Below are 20,771 nucleotides of genomic sequence, written 5' to 3'. Positions count from 1 at the left end.
AAGAAGAAGAAGAAGAAGAATAGCATCAAGAAGAAGAAGAAAACAAAATAACCAAAACCAACCAAAATGGGCTAAATCAAAGGTGAAGAAATGACTTCACCATCTGTTATGGTTTGCGTACATATGTCCTTTCCAAAGCCTCCTGCAGTCATGGGGCAGCTTCTGGAGTTTGTGATTGATTACTGTGGGTGTGGATGCTACACCTGCCCTGGGGCAGGTAATTTGCATTACAGTATAAGGAGGGAAGAGAAGCTAGCTGCTTCAGTTGCAGCTACTTCTCCCTTGTGCTCTTGCCTTCACTGTGAAAGGTGGCCCTCTGCTATGTGCTGCTCTGCCTTGGACACAGCTGAATATGGACTGAAACCCCCAGTAACTGTGAGCTACCTTTCCTGCCCTCATTTTGGGTGTTGGGTATTTGTCCCAGCAATGAGAGAAGAGTAAGACACCATCCAATATAAAACTAGAAGAAGAAGAAAAAAAAAAAAAAAAAAAGCCTCCATGCAGTTGTTAGAGCATGCATAAGCCCAGAGAGTTTGGACAGTTCTATCGCAGTCTGACCAGTTTTCCCCTCTTGGCAGGACAATTCCCAGTCTGAAGTAAGGAGCACTGTTGTTCCCTCTGAATGGGTGTTCTTATTGCAAGCTGCATTCTAGGTGTGACCCAATATAGGCCTCCATGGACTTAATTGCCCTAATCGATTTGGGGGCAAACATCTCAGGCATCTGGTGTCTTCCCTTCCTGGGCTTTCCTTGCCTAATATATATATTCACAGTCTCTCTTCCTGAAGATGCCTGTGTCAGCCCGTGTATAGAACCTAGTACTGCTTCCAGGCTTGGCTGAGGTCCCACCCTCCTTTTGCCAGTACGAGATGCAGGGCAGAACACACACTCCCAGGCCTTTCCAACAGTTAGGGAGACAACAGGAGAGTGCCTGTTCCATTCTGTCCCCAGATTGCCCTCTGATCATGCATCAAGCCCTTTCTCAGCTCTCCCAGATCCCCTTGCCTTTCAATTTTGCGTTCTTGTTGCCATCTAGGGTCTCCCTGCAGTCCCCAGGTAGGAGATGCTGAGGGTTCCATTAGAGCCCTCTGACAATTGTAGGTCACATGCTGAATGTTCCAACAACAGTACTCCCATTGTATGTGGGCAGAAAGGCTGATTTTTTTGTTTCTGTGTTGAGTCAGTTTTTCCTCTCCCACAGGCTACCACTTTCTGGCTCCAGAGTGCAGCTGTGAGTGCAATCTACTGGTCACTGGGGCTGGAGCCCATTGCTTACAAGATGTGGCTACATGGTAATTTGTTCTGCTCCATTCTGTTTTTGGCTTCTCTGGAATATGTCTCACTTGTCGTGCACGGTGGGGAGAGTAGGGTGTTTGTGAGTCTGTTCAGTCATCTACACTATCACCAAAGAGCCAGCTCCCTCCCTCTGTCCACTCCCTTCCCAAGACATGCATACCATGTCTGGGGTTGGGGACAGAGTACCATGGCCTAGCAGTTTCCCCCCCCACACACACACAACCCCTAAGCAGTGGGGGGTGAAGCTATGGCATGCATACAGCAATTGGCATATGCACGAGCCAACTCGCCTCAGCATTGCCTCAGCAGCCAAGCTTTGGATAACCATGCTCAGAAAGGAGTAGTGGCATGACGGGTTACCCTCACAAGTGGAGACTCATCCAAGCTTTCATATAGCCAGTCAGTACTCAGGTTCCATTTCAGTGTTAGCACTTTGTGATAGGTGGGTTTGGAGCTGCACTTTGAGCATTTGATCTTTAAAAAGTTTTCCATTACTATTCTAAATGCTGAATGTTAGTTCAGCTTTATTTTCTTTTTATTTATCCTCCTGTATCAGACCTGATCTTTTGCCCTCACCTCAGGGTGGCTGCTTTTCTCCAGCACCAGTTCTGAGACACTCACCCTTGCTGTTCCCCAATGAATCTTGAAGATGCTATGCTAATTAGCCAGGCACAGAAGAATGACACTGTGATTCCCCCTTATATGAAGCACCAAGAGGGAGCAGCCAAATTCATAAAGACAGCAGGTAGAATGTGGGTGGGCCTGGGGGGGTGGCCAGGGGAGTTAGTGCTTCATAATGACTACTTCAGCTTGGGTTATGAGAAGCTGTGCAAATGGTGGGTGGTGGTGGTTGCACAAGTGTGGACCCGCTTAGTCACACCAAAGGCACACTTCTTAAATGGTTAAAATTTTAATATGTTTGTGTCTCTTGCCACAGTGAAGAGTCAAGCAGAGTTAGGACACACGACCCAAAGGCAGAAAGAAGCACGCTCTTCCCCTGCCTTCTCCCCAGGGTGAGAGTGTCAGAACAGTGACTCCAGTGTCCACGATTAGCTGGCTTCTTGGTGGAAGGAGGTACTCAGCTGTAGTGGGCACTTCTCCCAGAATTCCTCCTTGGGGGAACCAGTGCGAGCAGCTCAGACTTGCATTGGCATCTGGATAACTGTCCTGTGGCTGGACTTGGCCGCTGGCTGCTGAGTTCTTGGGATGCAGCCGGAGTGATCTGAGACACGCTTGGAAGTGCTTGAGGACTCAGTGTGAAAGACAGAAAATGAAAGACTGTGTCACTGTTTTATGCATTGCAGTAGTAGTATTTTGCACTAACCTCCTCCTTTTCACAAAAAGACTGGGGATTCTTGGACTACAGGGTGGCCTTGGGTGAGGACTTGCCTTTTGTCCAGCATGGGCATGTTTGGGCCAGGAAGCAGAAGAGGTTTGGACACAAGGCTATCTACTTGCCCAGGGTAAGGCAGCCACTCTTGCCTGCAGACCTCAGAAAGGGCCCAGACTCTTCCCGCCCAGCAACCAGCACGCTTGCTCTAGCCCTTCACTCAGTCTGAGTCCACAGTGACTGTTTCTCCAGTGGCACAAAGCTGCCTTCCAACCTCCCACTGAGCTTCTATGCAGCGTGGGTTTATTAAATTTTTAAAAATCTTTTATGTATTTATTTATTTATTTGGCACAAGGTCTTGCTATGCAGCTCAGACCCGTAGTGATTCCTCCTACCTCAGCCTCCCCAGTGCTGCGATTGCAGGCATGCACCACAATTCCTGGTTTCTGTGGCTGGCACAGCGTGCCCGGGGTTCCGAGGCCTGCTCAGCATGCTGCACTGGGGACTGAACCTGGGTCTTTGTGCTTGCCAGGCAGGTGCTTAGACTGCTGAGCTATCTCCCTGTCCTGTGTTAGATTTATGCAACCTATTGTTGAAGCTGAAAAGATCCTTAGAGAGGCTCCTCAAGTCACTCTACTTGCAGAGAAGAAAGAGGATTAAACTGGCCATGGAGTGCCTGAGAGAGGCCGTCATTCTTTCCGCTTCTCAGTCACTACCACGTCTGGTAGCATCAGGCCAAGCTGGCAGCACAGCCAGGGTCATGCGGCAGCACAGGTGTGCACTGTGCAGTGATGGCGACCCACGAAGAGCAAAGTCCCTCCCTCCATGCCCCTCAGCCCTGTGTCCCTGGGGACCTCAGCCCCGGAAGCTCTCCCAGGTCTGAACCATCCAGGCCCAGAACAGTCTAGCTCCCGTACATATGGAAGCGGAGCCACAACTCGGAGGCGATGACATCCTAGCTCCTTTCCCAGCTGGTTCCTCTCTGTGCAGAAACGTGCACTGTCCACCAGTCACTTCCTGCCACAGTGCCTGTGAGCAAATCCCACTGGCTTATCGATCCTTGCTGGGTATCCACCTTGAGGCGCTTTTCCCAAGGCAAGTGGACCCTGAGCCATTCCAAGTGTACGACTGCTTTCCGAGCCAGGGTGTTCTCCTCCACAGAGCTCAGGAGTGTATCTGAAGAGTGCGGAGCAACTTAAGTGTGACAACGCCCAAAGCAGCCTCAGTATGTATTGATATAGACATGTATCGGTATATATGCATACAGATATATGTATACATGTTAGTGTTTTGTTGCTGATCTCATTTCTCCCCATTCTATATTATTTACTCAGCTGATTAGCTTTAATGAGCACCTGGAGAGTAATTTGGTAAAACATTAAAGAAATTCGTGGCCCAGTAAATGGGGGAAAGAACCTGTTAGTGTTGCAGAGAGATTGTGTTCAGGTGGCCCCCCTCCAGGAAATGCACCTGATGCCACCTCTGCACACAGCCTGAAAGCAGCAGCACAGAGGTGCCGGGCGGACACGTGCTCCCGAGGGCCATGGAGTCACTGCCGGCAGGGCAGAGCTGCTGAGGATGGTGCTGGGCACCGCCTCCCCACTTTTGTTTTTCCTCTACTTTCGGCAACACTGGGGCTTCTCAGTGTGGAGAGCCCCGGGCTTCATGCACAGCAGGCAAGTTCTCTGTACTGAGCTATGAGGAGTGACCGACAACTATGATGAATACTGAAGCCTAAAAAAGCGACTGCAGCAGAGGACACGCAGCCATTAATCCTCCTCCAGATGCTTCCTCTCACTTAGGTCACATTTCCATCAGCCTCGTCACTTTCTGAAGCAGCAGCTCTGGAAGTCCTCTTTTGTGTCTTCAGTTTTGCTATTGTGAATGCCTCAGAGTCCTAAATGGATTCAAAACCTCTTCCTTTCGTGGTCATTTTGACTTTAGGGAAGTGCCAGAAGTTACAGGGTGCAGACCCAGTAAATCAAGAGGGAGAACGTACTGCGATGTCTTTGTGACCTTGAGTCAGAACACTGAGGCAGCTCATAAAGTCCCCAAAGAGGACTTGTAGAACTGCCTCAGAAAGTGGCAAGAAAGGCAGAGTAAGTGTGTTTGAAGTGAAGAGGATTTTGAGGGGATTAATGGCAATGTGTCTTTTACTATAATAATTTTTAAAAATGTTAATCATTTACTGTATTGCTTAATCACACCCCCTAAACCCCCAGCTCTGGACCCCACTTTTTTATTTTTATTTTTGTATTTTAGGGAAGGGTCTACAGGGTGTTCAGGGTCTTACTACTAGATTGGATTCATAGTGATCCGCCTGTTTACAGCCTCCCAAGAGCTGGGATTATAGGTGTGCACCACCGCACCCAGTCTCAATTGTCGCCTCAGCACGCCCCAGGGGTGGGGCCGGCATGGCAGGCCCGGGGATGGAACCCTTGGCCCCTGCGCCTGCCTGCAGGCATTTTAATCCACTGACCTATTTAGCTGGCCCTTTGGACCCCACTTTTTGATTCTCAAGGTTTTACCAGAAAATCCTTAGATTTTTATCACTAAGTGACACATGAGTGGGGAGCTGAGCTGAGGGATGAGGACGCAGAAGGCGGAACTCTGTCTTCTCAACCAAGCACCACCCTGCTGCCTGACCCTGCTAGGTCCCAGCCCTGCCACCTGCCCCCACATGCAGGTCCCTGGTGGTCACACACACCATTCTACTCTCAGTGTCCACTTCAGAAGGTGGTGAGGCCAAGGGGGAGGAGGTTCACAGCCACAGACACCCAAGTGGACAAAGGATGGAGGGACAGATGTCCTGTGACAGGAAGGCAAGTGCAGGAAGGCAAGTGTGGGTTCTAGCCGGCCGTCCTAGCTACCTCAACTGGGCCAGTCTCCCACTCCAGAAAATGGTGAGCTCCCACCCTTTGCAAGGGCTTTTCTGCCCCCGGTGCTCCTGCCCCTGCCGCGGACACTGGAGTGGATGGCCTGAGCCCATCCAGAGTTGCTCCTCCCCAGCCTTTGCTCACCTCTCTGCTCAGCGGCACACACCCGAGCCTGTGAATCTGTTTCTGACAGTGGCAGCCCTTTAGTCAAACAAATTGATTTAGAACACTGAGACTGCCACAGAAAGTCCCTCAGGGGACTGGATCAAAAGTCTGCCCAACACTGGCTTTGAAAAGTCCCAGAATCCCTGTCTTGTGTGTTTGTGCACTTTAAGCACCATGCAGGTTAAAGTCTTAGGAAAATCAGGCGTCCCTGATATCACCAGGTGACATGCAACAGTAATGATCTCTCAGGCCACACGCGTCACAGCTATTGGTTGTTCTTAGCACTGACTACGGCTGTTCAAGCTCTCACAGTTCAACGTCAGGGGAGAAGGTCACCTCAAGTGCAGGGCCATCCGAGAAACCCTAGAAGTGTCCTGCCCCACTGGGCCCTTACCAGCTGGCACAGAGTGGACATTAACAACATACTGTCCACAATGTGCACAGCTCTGGGGGTCTGGAGTCCTTTCAGAGGTGATTTCATGGGTTGTTCACTGCAAGGTCCAGGCACTGGCTCACAAAGCCCTGGAAGGGTCCTAGAACACCTGGCCTGAATGGCTGAGAAGGCCAAACCTGTCTGGGCCACGCTGGGCCAGTGACCTGGGAGTCTGTGCTTCTCAGTGCCCAGGCCACTCTTTGCGGAGTGACAGGCTGGCATCTGGGGCTTAGTGGGGGCCAGATGTGGGAAGGACAAGGAAGAAAGGGCAGCAAGGTAAGGGGGCCATTGGCTGCTCTGTGGTTTCCCACAGAGCTTTGGGAGCACAGTGACCCAGCCCCACCAGGACCAGTCAGGCGAGGCTGCCTGCAACGTGGGCCCTTGAGGGGATTCTGAGACACTGACTGCTAGGTGAGTGAGTAGCACTGCTGAGGAGGGACAGGGACCAGACTCGACCCAGGCCCAGGTACGTGAGGCGCGTGTGCGCTTGTGTGCCTGGCTGTGTAGGCATCTAGAAAGACTGGCTTGAATCAGACCTACTCATTCTAGATGATAATATGCTAAACAACAATAAAGCTGAATTACTGCCTTCTAATATGGAACAGGGGTCCTCAAAGTCAGTCCATCAGTGACTGAGGGACAAACCTTCCAGGTGACTCTGGTGCAGGCTAAAGGCCAAAGACCACAGATCTGGACTTCAGCTAGACAGCAATAATTCTATTTAAAAGGTGGGAACAGCTTTGTCCCCTCTGGGTGTGGATGCAGGAACAGCTGTGGGTCCCGGGGACTGGTGCCCTGTCTCGTGGCCAAACCCTCATGTCTTTGCTCCATGAGAAAGGCCAATGAGGAGCTCCTCACTGGATTATAAGCACTGGGTCGCAGTCTGCTGGCAATGAATTGACTAGCTGTTCAGGGGCTCAATGTCTATCTCCCATAAGGCCAGCGATAGCTGGTGAAGTCAGGTCCTATGTGGCTCTGAGTACAGTGGGTGGGGGTGGCTCTAGAGGAGTGTGGCCACAGGACAGCAGGGCTTGTATTCCTCCTGCCTCAGTGCCCTCAAGTGCTGGGATTACAGCTTTGTCTGGCTGCCTCCTATTTACCTGAACATTCTCTTTACTTGGTGAAAACACTGGCTGAGTATACAGCTGCTCTTGCCAAGGACACCATAAAACTCCGTTTCTCAGTCTGGGCTCTTGTGGCTTCCAGAGGACTACATTTACACTGAGGATGTCCCCGTCTCCACGTGAGTGCAGAGGGGCTGCTCAGCTCCTGGCTTGTGCGCTGCTGGCCCCAATACTGCACAGGCAGCTGAGGCTCCGAGGAGAAGCCTGCCCTGCCTGGGCCTGCTTCCGCTCTGCTTTCCTCCTCAGCTCAGCAAGTGTGGTCATCGTGCATGCAGCAAGTTGATGCAGCTGGGACCTGAGATCTTTGTCAACTTGCTTTTCCCCTCTCCCTATGCCACCTATCAGTGAAAGACACAATGCCATTAGTTCCCCTCAAAATTCTTCCCCTTGTTTGGACACGCCCACTTTTCTTGCCACTGAGGACACAGCACATTCTTACCAGCCTGCTTTTCCACTGGGTGCCTCTTGTCGGCAGGAAGCAGAACTCCCCTAACTCCTTCAGAGAGTGACAAGAGCACTGAAGTGCATTCGTAGCCAGGGGAAGCATTAGGAGGTGGTCTAATAGCAATGTGTCTTTTATTACAATAAATTTTACTTAAATATTGACCATATTTCTTGATGAGCGTCTGCATGTCTCACAAAGCACTATATCTAAAGTACTGGAAGAAATCTGTAAGTACCCTCTGGGGCCCCCTCTATCCCTGGGACCAAGTTTTAAATGGGTCTCCCTACAAGAGGCGTCTGGTATTAATTTGTCATTTTACAAGTGCAACAAGCTCAGTCATTTGGGGTGCAGATTCAGACAGGCCATCTCAACATTGTGACCAGGTGGGATAAACTGGGGGTGCCAGAGAGCTGAAATCCAAGGCGGCTCCAAAGAACCCCCATAATTTCCTCAAAGAACACAGGGTTGCTAAGAAGAAACATTCCACAGAACATACCATAGTGCTGTGTTGGCAGCTGGCTCAGATTGCTTCGCCTTTTAGGAAAGAACAAAAATGAGGTCGCCTCACTTCCTCCATCCCTGCAAACAAAGGACAAGCTCTGCGTGCTTCAGGAAGGGGGACGAGCGCCTCCTGGTGGTGAAGTTGGCTCTTAACTGCACAATCCATGCGTGAACCCAAAAGTCATAGCCACTTAAGGGTGTCTTTGAACAAGCAGGTTTGCCTGTTTCAGAAAGTTAAGATAATACCTGTGTCTTCAGTGATCCTTCCAAGTCAAAGAGACATCAGCTCTTCAAAATAAAATATGAAGGGGCTGGGGAAACAGCAATCTAAGTACCTAGCTGGCAAGCGCAAGGAACTGGGTTCGATACCCAGTACCGCATGCCGCACCAGCCCCGGAACTCCGGGCACGCTGAGCAGGCCATCACAACAGGGCATGGTGGTGCACACCTGTAATCCCAATACTGCGGAGGCTGAGACAGGAGGATCACTATGAGTCTGAGCTGTGTAGCAAGACCCTGTACCAAATAAATAATTTTTAAAAATCAAAAATAAAAATAAAAATGTGAAAATAAAACTCTCATGATTCCTAAAGGCAACATGGTAGGTGTCCTGCTAGTTCTGTTCTACAGAGTAGTCTAGTAAGTTAGCTATGCCTCAAACACGGATGTGTGGGGAAACCAAACTGATAAAATAACTCTTCATATCCTACATGGCCCAGAACCCTGGGACAAGAAGCTATGCTCTGTGGCACTGTCCACCATGGCTCCACATTTGCAGTGTCACCCTATGGAGACAGAGCCCCCCAGTGGTAGAGTGAGTCAAATCTTGGTGTTCTGCCATTTAGCCCTGCGCTGCCCAACATGGCAGGTGCTGGCCACTGAGGCTATGAGGCTCCTGAGGTGCAAACCACACATCAGACCTCAAAGACCCTGAACAGAAAAGAATGCAGGGCTGGGGAGATGGCTCAGTGGAATAAGCACTCCCCTGGCAAGTGCAAGGGCCTGAGTTCAATCCCCGGTTCCGCAAAAAAAAAAAAAAAAAAAGAATGCAGACTATTTTTACGTTGTTCATATATTGAAATACTCATATTTCAAACATGCTCAGTGAAATACAATCCATCAGAATTAATTTCACATATTTCCTGTTAGGCTTTACTGTGGTTACCAGGCTGTCCACAACTCTACACATGGCTCACGTTGTATTTCCATTGGTCAGTGCTGAGTAGACCCTACAGAGCATGACTAAAAGTTGTGACTGGGTTAGTGATGGGTTTTCTTGGCCATCTGGCTTAGGCAGGGCAGACAGAGTCTAACAGGGAGGGAAAGGCCTGGGCCTCTCCTCAGTGCCTGCCTGGCTCAATAATTGCCCTGCCTGAAGAGCCCTGAGTGGGGCAGAATGGACCCTGTCCACCCAGGGGGCCCACTTTTCCTGTGACTTAACTTTTGATCATCCATGATCTGCCACACAGGATGGGGATTTTCTTCGCTTCATTCAGAAACCGTTGATTTATGACCCCTGCTGTGCAGCTCCTTAGAGGGTGTTTAAAACTCCATACCATGAGGAAGACTGCCCTTTGCCCACACACGCCCTTCAACATTCTCACAGACTTGGCCTGCCCACTGGGATGGGTCTAAATGCAGAGCCAAGTCTAAATGCATGTCTAAGAGGAACGATGAGGCCCAAATATTTTCCCCTGGCAATGAAGGGCATCTCTGTGATCGCAAGTGTCAGTCCTTGAGGATATATTTCTGACTTCAGACACTACCCTCTTCCTTCGAGCTCAACACAATTTAACATAGGCCAAGGAGTGGGCATCTGGACTTTGGGACACAGTCTTGCTTTTTTTTTTTTTTTTTTTTTGGAAGTATCTGGGATTGAACCCAAGGCCTTCCCACTGAGTTACATCTTCAGCTCTTTTTACTTTGAGGGAGTCTTGCTAAATTGCTTCAGTGAGGCTTGAACTTGTATTCCTCCTGCCTCAGTGCCCTCGAGTGCTGGGATTACAGCTTTGTCTGGCTGCCTCCTACTTACCTGAACATTCTCTTTACTTGGTGAAAACACTGGCTGAGTATACAGCTGCTCTTGCCAAGGACACCATAAAACTCCGTTTCTCAGTCTGGGCTCTTGTGGCTTCCAGAGGACATTTACACTGAGGATGTCCCCGTCTCCACGTGAGTGCAGAGGGGCTGCTCAGCTCCTGGCTCGTGCGCTGCTGGCCCCAATACTGCACAGGCAGCTGAGGCTCCGAGGAGAAGCCTGCCCTGCCTGGGCCTGCTTCCGCTCTGCTTTCCTCCTCAGCTCAGCAAGTGTGGTCATCGTGCATGCAGCAAGTTGATGCAGCTGGGACCTGTGATCTTTGTCAACTTGCTTTTCTCCTCTCCCTATGCCACCAATGCGGTGACCCCAGGGGGCTCTAGGGGTCGCCCTGCAGGAACACCTTCCTAGTGGCCCTTCCTCATCACCCTCCCACTTTATTTCCCACAAGGTAGTAAAAATGATCTTAAACTACATACTGCTTCAGGTTGAGGGAGGCAGGAGGGAGAAGAATTAAGGTGAGCTATGCATATGAAGAACACTTCATAATGAATGTAATCATTATGTACTGCAAATGTACTCATATTTTTAAACTAAAAAATATGTTGGTTCACTCAGCATTTATTCAGAAAATATTATTGAGGACTTTTTTTTTTTTTTTTTTAAATAGTTCCTGACACTGGGAAAGCATCCCTAGACAAATACATACAGAAAAGCCCCTGCCCTGAGGCAGTGTGCATCCTCAGGGAATTGGCAGACAAGCAGGATAAACTTAAAGTCTTAGCAGTCTAAACAAAAGTATAGCAGGGAAGGAGCTTTCTGAGAGGGCAGGCAGAATTTGGATGGCCACAGAAGGTGGGACTAAAGAAAGGCCGCTGAGAGGTGGTGAGGTGCTCACCGGATTGCTACAGAGAAGCTGTCCTTGCAGGTACAGGCATGGACCACAGCAGAGGCCTGAGCCTCACTCAGGACTGGGCTGGGGCTGAGTAGGGTTGATGCCACTGCGTGGTTCTGATTTGTGGACTTAGACCACACTGGCTGCTATGCTGAGGAGACTTGGGAGGAACGAATGAACAGGAGACCAGGGGGAGGGCAAGCCTGCCCTGCAGATGTCCAGAAACAGCACACATGGGGTGGGGGGTGGGGTGACAGGACTTGCAGCAGTCAAGGAGTTGTCCAAGGTATGGGACATGCGCACCTCCAGGGACGCGGCTGTCACAGAGAAATGGCAGATTGGATTGTGGACATGGAAGTATGAGCTGGCAGCTGGACACACAGGCAGAGGCTTGACTATGGGAGAGGTGGAGGCACCAGTCTGTGGCTAACACGTGCTCACTGGTGTCACCCTCAGACCTATACTAGCGCTAGGGACATAGCAGGCTGCAAATGGACACAGTTGGGCACTGGGCAGGAGTGCATGTAGCTGGTAAGGTCTATTTGGGAATTCTGGCCAAAAGTGAGTGAACAAACTACATAACTTCAAATAGTGCTACATATAAACTGAGGCTCAGGATGTGTCAGGCAATCTCTGCAGAGGGCCGATGACATGCAGATAGTAGGGCTTGTCCCCAGCTAGAGATGGCAGGCCTAAGGCCTTGGCACAGAACAAGTTGACTGTGTCTGAGGAACAGGAGAGGGGTGAATGGTCAGAGATGTGGTAGGCATGGGTGTGAGACAGTAGAATTTGGGGATGGTGCTGAGGGCCTGGATTGTATCCTACGCAGCCGAACCTGAGTGTCTGAGGCAGAGGATTGATGCAGCTCACACAATAACGACCCAACTCTCTGGCTAGCATGTAGACTGGAGAGGTTGGGCAACTAGAGGACCTGTGAGAGACAGACACGCTGCACCAAGGGAAGCGAAGCACTGCATTGACGTAGGGAGGTCAAGGCCTGGCTAACGGACACGAAGAAATGACTCAGGATAGCTGAGTGTGTGGCTTTAACAATTCGGTTGGAGAGGGGTTTGTGAGGAACAGGGAAAATCAGAGGTCCCATCTTTGTTGTCTGAAGCCTAAGGTATAACTAAATCCAAATGGCCACGTCAAGTGACTGGTTAGACACAGGTCTGGAACACAAGGTCACGTCAGGGTGGGAGGTACACTCATGTCCACAGTGGATGTGCTAGTCATCTCCCTATTTGTGTTTTTGAGACAGGGTCTGGTATGCAGTTCAGGCCGGCCTGGACTATGTTGTCTAATCTGGCTTTGAACTCACTGTGATCCTCTTGCCTCTGCCTCCCAAGTGCTGGGATTACAGGTGTTTGTGGCCCCGTCATTTCTTTAGCAATCCTAATTCTGTTTAGAAATCCAACTCTTTATATTGCCATGTGCCTGGGAAAGAGATGGCCCTATCCCCACCATAATGCAATTGATCTGAGAATCACTCACCTTGACAGTGATAGGCTAGGTCCTGGCCAAAGGATATAAAATTCCCTGGCAGCTTTTCCTTATTCCTGAACACCAATCAAAGAAACTTGGAAGTTTTGGGGGTTCTTGACGCTCCCCTGGGTGTTGACGTTCACCCACAATACCGCAAAGTGCCATGGTAATCTTGCATCGGGCCCGTGGGAAGCTGGTCTGGTGGTGGCAAAGCAGGGACATATAGAGCTGACCCTTGACGCTACTGGCTCTGCTTTTCTCTGCAGTGAGGTGATACACTGTGCCTGGCCCACCGGAGCACGGGCTGGGGTGTTTTGAGTTTGGGGACAGTTGCATGGGTATGGAATTCTCAACAGTTGGGGGCCGGGGAAATGGCTCAGTAGAATAAGTGCTTCCCTGGGAAGCGCAAGAGCCTGAATTCAATCCCTGGTTCCACAAAAAAAAAAAGAAAGAAAAAGAAAAGTCAGAAAAAAAAGTTGGATAGAATGTGAACCTGGGGCGACTGCCCAGTTAGAAAGTGTACATACAAGGGAAGGCACCAACACAACCAACCTCCTGGCGAGTGGAGAAGCAGCAGCGGACCCCAGGAGGGCGCACTAGGGTAGCTCCATCAGAAATGGATACTGGATGGAACACAACTGTCTAGTTAGCAGTGCTCAGGAACTCAGATGTCCCATCTGTCTGGCATCCTTTATCCTTAGCCTTGGCTGCAACTGTGTCTTCATCTTGCTTATCTGAACTACTGCAACAGCCCCCAATCAATGGACTGGTGCCATTTTAGCAAATTTGAGCAAAGTAGCAGATTCACTCAGGTGCCTTAAGAAAGGCAGCATCTGTGAACAAGTGCACTCAGTCTGGACGCCGCCTGCAGCCTCAGGACACCCACTCATCATCAGAGCCTAACACCTCCACACCCCAGCTCAGGTTCCAGAAGATGAGGGCTCCCTGACTTGCTTCTCACAGCTGTTGGGGAGCCCAGGTATGGAGGGTGCCCTGGGGAAGATACAGCATCTACAAAAGTCTTTGGGTACCACGTGCTAAGACTGACACATGAAACACATTCTAACTTTTGCTACTGACAACCTCCATATTAATTAAAATTTTAGACAATTATGCCAGCGACTATGCTGAACATCTGATGTGCACTGTTTTAATTTGCAGTTGTTTCTTTTAAAACCATACTAGTTGTGAACAAGCCCACTACAAAATGGTATAAGCCTCAAAGGGGGCTGTTAACAATACATACCTGAAGACCTTAGTGGTTGCTCTTGCTTCAGGGCTGGTTATACACAGGAGTTGGTGGCATTACTAAGTCCACTTCCATGGTTCCCTGAGTGCTATCTGATACTGTCCCATGCTCACAGTACAGCTGCCCTCCTAGCAAGTATGGAACTACTGTTCACGGTCTAGTTCTGTAAACCCAAATGGCCCAGCAGCAGGAGGACCTTTTCTGGTAGTTACCACAAAGGAAAGACGAAGATTCTTCCAGAAGCTATTTCAAGTCTTCTTGCTGACCTGTATTTGACTATAGGGCCAGTGACCAGAGGAAAGGAATACCCGAGATGTGAGATAAACCCACTCAGAGTGCTTAGCAGAGTATGGTAGGCAGTTTCCCGAAGAACTGCACACTGTCAGCTGGGGCATGGAGTGAATGTGCAGGGGAGGCTACTTTCTAATGTCCACCGAGTCATCGGAACTGTCATGCAATGGGGACACTATGAAAGCCCCATTTGAAAAACAGGAAACCAGGTTTGGAGGACTAAACAGCGTGCTGAGAGCACTATGAGCAGCACAGGTGTGACAGACTGTGCTGTGGTGCCTGCGCGGGCAGATGTGACCCGGTGGGCAGAGCACCATGTTCCGGTCTTTCCCACTGCAACTTACGTTGCGAATCATGAACCAGCGTATTATTATAACTCCCAGAAGAGAATAAGGACAAATCAACAAAGAACAGAAAACAAAGAAACAAACAGCAAAAGTAACCATAACATACCAATAAAGTATAAAAAAGTTAAAAAAGATTGGCAGAATGGATTTAAAGACACAACCCAGCTACGGCTTACAAGCAACTCCCAGTATGTAGGTGAACTGTAAGTAAAAGCATGGAAAATGTCACAGAATATTAGAGAAAAAGAAAAAACAGAAATGAGTATAATATAAAAACTTCATAGAATAACTGAGTGTCCATAATCCAGCAAGAAGACACAGGGATTCTAAACATGCTTTCACTAAATAACTTGAGTTTTAATACATGAAGCAAAAACTAATTGAGCTGGAAAGAAAAGCAGCAAAACACGTATTATTACAGTTAAGAGATTTCACAACCATTGATAGGACAAGTCAGAAATTCAGCAGGGATATAGAACTTTCTCAACTAAGAGCACATAGGTTCATTTGTAAAACATCAACCAAGGTAACCACACCCAGTCATAAACTTTGAGACATGTAAAGGAAATCAGTAGCAGGCATGGGGGCACATGTCTGTAATCCTAGCACTCAGGAGGCTGAGGAAGGAAGACTGCTGTAGATCTGAGGCCAATCTGGACTGAAGTGAGTTCAAGGCCAGCCTGAACTACATCAGGAGACTCTGTCTTGGGGGGAAAAAAGAAAGAAATGAAGTCAGAGTGTTCACATTAGAAATCAGTAAAAGAAAGAACATCTCCATTCAGAAATTAACATAGCTTAGTGGCACAATACAACTGCAAGGTCTTGTTTGATGCTTGGTACCAGAAAAAAAAAATTAAAGAACATATTTCCAAATAATCTACAGATCAAAGAAATCACAAAGGAAACTTAAACAATATATAGATCTAGGTCCCAAGAGGAATGTATAGAATTTTTTTTTTTATAACAGGGATTGAGAACCCAGGGTCTTTATATTTAAGTTTATACTTTTAACTTTTTAATTTTTAAAAATATTTTTAGACAAGGCCTTCTAAGTTAAGCACCCAAACTAGGTTTCAGCTTGGGATTCTCCTCCCTCAACCTCTCATGATGCTAGGACTTCAGGTATGCAACACTATACCTCGCTAAAAGTAGTCTTGAATCCATAATGGAAGTTCTTTTTTCCAGAAACTAAAAGAGCAAGGTGAGCCTAAAGCAAGCAGAAGACATGACAACAATAAAGAATCAGTGACTTCCCGTTGTGGTCTGACTGGGAAGTCAGGCTTGGCACCCTGTGAAGGCTGCTTGCTTTACCCCTAGTGACTCCACTGCTTATAATCCAGAGCCATCTTTTGAGCATGGAGTTCTGCTATATGCTGGCTGAATACGCGCAGGGCTCCGGTGCTTAGCAGTCCCTTTAAGCCCCATGCGTGTGGCAGGAGCAGGCCAGCAGAAAGGAATCTGTGATTTATTGCTGCAAATTAGGCTCAGGCTGAATGTAGAACCTTGTCCTAGGAAATGGGTCCCCCTTGGCATCTTCAGTGGCCTTGGTAGCACTAGCCACAGAACAAGGTGCCTGCAGGAGGAAGTGTCTTCGCTGCTGCTAAGTCACCAGGCACTAAGGTTCTTTCCAATTCTAGCTGCTACTGTGAGGCGTCTCACAATCCGGGCTATTTAGTCATTTCCTCTGTCTCTGAACAGCAGCTACCAGACTCTGGGCGGATTCAAGGAGTGGGTCCAAGGACAGACAGCTGACAGCCTGGGCTGTGCCTTGTGTGCTCTTGAGGCAGTGATGTCCAGGAGCAGAGCAGGCAGGCCTCAACAGTGAACACTTGGAACAACTCACACTGCTGTTTGAAAGAGATGGGGAGAAGAAAAGGAGGGAGAAAGAAGGGAAGAGTTTTTAAGGGTGAATGTGGGAGAACTCTAAGGATGTTCTCCAGCCTCCCAGCAAGTCTCTGCCAGTCCCCTGGCTCCATAATTCAAAACTCAATTCCTTGGACTAAAACATAGTAAACCCAACTCTTCAATGCTGTCACGTCACAAGTCACAAGGAAATTAACTTATGACTCACAAGCAGGGTCACTACCAAGCCACAATGCAGCGCACGTTGCTCACAGGTAGTGCCCATGGCGCTCCATGATGTAAGTCCTTGGGATGGATCTCAGGCCCTTCACACAGAGCTATATCCCCAACTCTCCCCAACCCTGTTGACAACTTTGAGATGGACTTGGTAAGCTGCAAAACTGCCTAGGTTGGGCTTCACCTTGTAATCGTACCGCAGCCTCCCAGAGTGCTGGCTACACAAGGATGTGCCACAACCAGCTATAGCTAGTTCTCTCAGGCTGTCTCCAACTTGTCCAGAGCAATCATTTCAGAGCATTCAAAGGATTTCTAAGCACAATTTGAGTTCAGTAGACCATAGATTGAGCCACGTATTATATCCCACTGTCCCTCAAGATCTAGGGATCAAACCCAGGATGGTCTACCTCTCAGCTACATCCCTAGGTCTTTTTCTAATAAAATTTGAGACAGGGTCTTTCTATGTTGCCTACACTAGCCTCAAACTCACAATCTTCCTGTCTTACTCTTCTGAGCAACTGGGATTACAGGTGTGAACCAGCCCAAGCAGTGAGCAATCAGTTTGTAACATGTTCTCTTCCTATTGGTCACGTGAAAGTACAGAGAGCACTTTAGGACAGAGCAGTAGGAAAACCACTGTGGGATGAGCACACCTTTGGAGTTTGTTCATTTTTTTTTGGTAAAATTTCCTATGTTACACAGCATGATTTACATATGCACCCACACATTAATCCAGCACAAGATGCATATATTTACCTAATAAGATGTTTTGTAAAACCCAGCATTGGACTGGAACTCCAGATGGGGGAGCATCACAATCTGCAATGTACTGGCCCTGAGGTTGATGGTCATCTCTCACTTAAGACTACCCAAGCCCTCCTGACCCTTGCTGAACAGGACTACACAGACACCTGGCCCTTGCCAGGCTTGTGAAAGCCTCCCAACCCTGCCATGGTCCATGAAGCATGGGTCAGCCTATCCACCTCCTGCAGATCTCATTCCTCACTCAGAACACAAGTTCTTTAACCACTGAGAACTGAACGATGGTCTCTGCTAAGTCATCTCAGTACTTGCTGTGCCCTTCCTTCTCTGACTCACTTTCCTACAGGTGAACCAGGAGGGGAAAGGGAGGAAAGAAGTAAACATTAAGATTTGATTGCACATCTCCCCTAGCCATGAAATGGTAAACAGCTTGATTTTCCTCCTGCCCTAAACATACTTCAGCAGAGCCACCCCCATGAGGCCCACAGCCCAATCTAGAGATAAAGCTATCACTTTAATCCACCAAATTTTGGAGTGGTTATGTGGCAACCGTAAATCAAAACCCTAGCCTATTTCTTAATACATTTCTGAGGACAACACTGTGTGCAAAAAATGTATAATCAACAAGTACTGTACTGAAAATATTTATTGAGCACATACTATACTGCAGCCAGTGTATTAAAGACAGGCAATGGGTGGTGTTTAGATGGGCACAACACACTTATCACAATCGTGAATTCTAACAAGAAATGCAGAATGATCAGTGAATTTAACACTGTGATGTCACTATGTACAGTACAGAACGAAATACAGAGACAAAGAACAGAGCTCCCAGAAAAGATCCAGGCACATGGGTAAGTAAAGCAACAGGAGTGCTGTTACTGACAGTGGAAGAAGACTTGCCATGTGGCAAAAAGGTAAAACTGGATCCCTACACCTCAGGTTTACACACAGACAATCAAATTTCCAGCTGAATTAAAGACACATGTAGGTAAAATATTTAGACTGCTTAAATGAGACCAAGACTCAAATCACAAAAAGTTGGTTAAGTTTTACTACCTACTAAAAACTATAAAAGATACTACTACAAATAAAGCTAAACTGATATGTGGACAGAAATTATTTGTAATATAAAACAAAGGATTAGAATCCAGAACAGATAGATTATCGGTAAGAAAAAAAGATAACCCAGTATAAAAACAGGGAAAATGGGGGAGGGGAATCAGTATCTGCCTCAAGCTCTTTGCCCACTAAATTAAGAACATCCAGCACTACAAAGTCCTACCCACAGCCTTTCGCATGTGCTGATGGCACCAGCACTTATGGGTAAGTCAGCTACTTTGTTACTGACATGTGACTTGTCTATGATCTGAAAATCATGGCAACATTGAGTCTGATGGAGACATGGTAGGTCAGGCATTGTCATTTTAACAAAAGAATTAAGAATCTTGACCCAGGAATATTTCTGTGGCTCACTTGGGTTGAGTGTCTCTGTGAATTCACTCATTCCAGCGCTCACTCTTCATACCCTAACGAACAAGCACTAAGCTCCTCATGCTATGATCAAGTTACAGGTCAACATGGGACTTTACAATGCCAAGTGTGGACCCACCTATGTATTTTTCTCACACACACTGATGGAAATAGACAAAAAAAAAAAAAAAAGAAAAATCATTTAAAAAAAGAGACATTCTTGAAGAAAATTTTAATTAAAAAAAATCAAAAGAAAAACTGAACAGTGCCTAAATCTTTATTTTTCATATCCTACATTTTTCCAAATTAGACAGTTTTACACTGACACAAAAGGAAACTTAAATTACCAATAGTTTACATGAAAGCTTGATTCCAGTCTTAATGAAAAGAAGTAAAACAAAACAAAAAAATCCCTCAAAAATGCTTCCACATTACACTCTCACTGACTTGGCAGCGGCCAGTGCTCCTCCAGTCTTCGATTGTCTGCTGCTTCCCATATAACAGGCTACAAAGCACACAAAACCCACGACTACAGCTCGCTGAAGGGGACACAAAGACAGGGATGCACCATTAGTCACCTGCTGTGATACACTGAACCAGTTTTTAAATATAAACTGCAGAAATTCTGACTCATACAGCAACAAGACCTCCTTTTTTTTTTTTTTTTTTTTTTTTTTTTGCCACCCAGTAGTGGCAACCAGTGATGCAGTGACAGGAGGGACTGATCAGACATATCATGACACCAACTCTTAGCAACTACTCAAATTCATGTCTGGTGACATGGGCCAGATTCTTATTCCTATATTTCCAAATGATAAGTATTATCACACAATTTTACAAGTTAAAAATGTCATTTGTGACTGCTGTATCTCTAAATTAATACACTGAGATACCGCTGAAAGGAATGAGTAAACTTTCTTAAACAAACAAAAAAAAGTATGAAAGCCACACATCATTAGCTATATGTGACACAGCAACAGTCTGCATGCGTCCTCACAGCTTCCTATTGTGCTAACTTCCATTTTTTTTCTGAATGGAAAATCTCAAAACAATTAATAGATATTTTGTTGGTTTTGACATTGTATATAGCATTTTGGCATATCATCTTTGCTTAATTAAAACGATTGCTTTAAAAATCACATCTGAGCAAGGTTTCAGCTCTTGCTGCCAGACTGTCACTGGCTAAGCAGTAACTACAGTGTAATGACCTCATCCAGTCAGCAGCAGGGACCCAGAACAGCACCTCCATGATGAACGGTACTCCACGTGCCCCCCTGCTCTCCTGTGTGCAGCTGTTGAGCTCGACACTTTTGGCCAACAAACAAAGTGAGCATCTATAGCTGGCTTTAGCCGCACACACCTCATGCTGCAATGCTTTCGCTGCAGGGAAAGGATTGTTATTAAAAACCAAGCGTTCACCCTGTGGGCCTTATGACTTGGGGATGAGAATAGCTGGCACTGCCCTGGCCCCTCCTCTGGCAGAAACATGCCATGGAGGGCCCTGGGTCCCAGAGCTTGCCTTTCTAGCATTCACAGTTTCTATTAGTTTAAGAAATCAATTACTTCTTCTTATTTTTTTGGTTCAGTAACCTGACAATTACAAAAAATTGCCATGTTTCTTTAAGAGGTGTTTGAACCGTATCAGCATTATGTATAGTTCTGTGTTTGAATGACAATCAGTCTAATGGAAATGGTCAAATAGATCAGGCATGTAGGAAATCCCCTGGCAGGATAAATCACACATATAGGCAGCACATGGTTTTCATTAGCAGATGATTTTTTTCTTAACCTTCATTTTAAGATCCTGCCAGTTTCTGTTTTTCATGTTTCAAAACCCTTTCACATTAGGTATGATTAGTACATATTTTTGTTCTTTAAAGTATGAAAACATCTAAAGGCTTTAATAAGACTTTCCATTTCCCTGTGCAGCAGAGGCAGAATCAGTCCAACATACCAGTATAAGGAAAAAAAAAAAAAAAAAAAAAA

General features: G+C 47.3%; 1 pseudogene; it reads right to left on the bottom strand.

The window, feature by feature from the left end:
- The window catches only part of LOC101577370, a 38,945-nt pseudogene extending 31,090 nt beyond the window's left edge, over positions 1-7,855 (bottom strand).
- Between the last annotated feature and the right edge of the window lie 12,916 nt (positions 7,856-20,771).

Source organism: Octodon degus, unplaced genomic scaffold (genome assembly GCF_000260255.1).
Source record: "Octodon degus isolate 3935 unplaced genomic scaffold, OctDeg1.0 scaffold00133, whole genome shotgun sequence".
Taxonomy (NCBI): domain Eukaryota; kingdom Metazoa; phylum Chordata; class Mammalia; order Rodentia; family Octodontidae; genus Octodon; species Octodon degus.
Note: the sequence above shows the minus strand (reverse complement) of the source record. Positions and strands in the feature narration are given on the sequence as shown.